Source organism: Dipteris shenzhenensis, chromosome 7 (assembly GCF_047967505.1).
Source record: "Dipteris shenzhenensis isolate YYH24624 ecotype China chromosome 7, Dip_SZ_1.0, whole genome shotgun sequence".
In the NCBI taxonomy this organism is placed as follows: Eukaryota; Viridiplantae; Streptophyta; class Polypodiopsida; order Gleicheniales; family Dipteridaceae; genus Dipteris; species Dipteris shenzhenensis.
In genome coordinates this window covers 49369850-49371354 of record NC_141602.1, presented here as the reverse complement: position 1 = coordinate 49371354, position 1505 = coordinate 49369850, and positions in this window count along the sequence as shown.

Sequence of the window (1505 nt, the reverse complement as noted above, 5' to 3'; positions counted from 1 at the left end):
GGAGGGGGGAGGTGGTGGTGGAGATGAAGGGGGAGGGGGGAGGGGGAGGTGGAGATGGAGGGGGAAGGGGGAAGAAAGAGGGAAAAAACTTGAAAGACTGAAATCAAAAAGCAGGGAGAGGTGATCACCTGAACGCTCTCCAAGTCTTTCTCGATGTAACGGGATTGTTGCGGAACAATGGACGGTGGGTGGAAGGCTAGGTCATCGCTGTGAGAAGGGCTCGATGTCACTTACATGGCAAGGATAGGAGTAAGGGGGTGGTCGATGGAGAGGGAGGAGTGTCTTGCGTGGGGCTCGGAAGGAGGAAGAGAATGGAGGCAAAAAGTGAAAGATGAAGAATGAGGGGGGGTGGAGTAGGTTTTTATAGGTTTGGATTTTAGGTTTAGGGTTTAGGTTTAGGGTTTACCCTAAACTCTTCCCGAGCCATAACTCTTTATGGAGAGCTCGGTTTTCCTTTCTGCAAAAAGGTAAAATGATCGAAATTGAAAGCTCTACGCAACCGTGTCCACTACCTAGCCTGATTTTAGATCATGTGGCTTCTATTTAAGAAATTAAGAAAATTTCTTAAGGTAGTAACCCCAAGTGGATGTTTGGGGTTGATATGTTTGGCTAGAATTGGAAAAAAAATTTACTCTCCTTGCCCTTGAGTGTTATGTTCGTGAAAGTTTGAAGTAGTGACTTGTTTTACACCTACCTACACATGTTTACTCGCTACTTGAGACGCTAGTCTCCCCGGCAGCGGCGCCAAATGTTGGCTCTTTCCTACTGCTTTCATAGGAAGAGCTGGGTTTTCTATGTTGCAGGGTTCCGAGGCTTTTTGTCACCTACAGATATATTGGGATTGTCGTTGTAGTATATGTGTAGCTTAAGACCTCGAGTCGTGTTCCGGTGAGAGACGTAGGCTTAAGTGTGGTAAGCAAACAAAGTGCAAGCATGTGTAAAAGGCACGTAAACCATCGTTGTTGGGGTAATGAAGGCTTTCGCCTTCATTGGGGGTTGTAGGGTTTAGGAGGAGTTTAAGGGTTCAGAAGGAGGTTGTAGGGTTTAGAAAGAGTTCAAGGGTTTAGGAGAAGTTCCAAGGTTTAGAAGGAGGTTCCAAGGTTTAGAAGGAGTCCAGGGTTAGAGGGAGGATTCAAGGTTCAGAGTAGAATACATGGTGGAGAACTCGTCTCCCTCGTAGATCATGGAGTTTAAGGGTTTAGGAAAGCATAGGAGTGGGAGAGGAAGAAGGTGTAAGAGCATGGGTGAAGGAAGAGAAAGAGGAGGAAGGAGGAGGAGGGAAGAGGAGGAGGGAGAGGGAGGAGAGAGGAGGAGGAGGAGGGAGGAGGAGGAGGAGGAGGAGGAGGAGGGAGGAGGAGGAGAAGGAGGAAGGAGAAGGAGGGAGGAGGAGAGGGAGAGGGTGGGTTGCAGGGTTGGAGGAGAGGGGAGAAGGGTTGCAAGGTTAGGACATGCTTTTGGACGTGCAGTGCAAGGAAGCATGGACACTTGAGACAAATGCTTGGAAT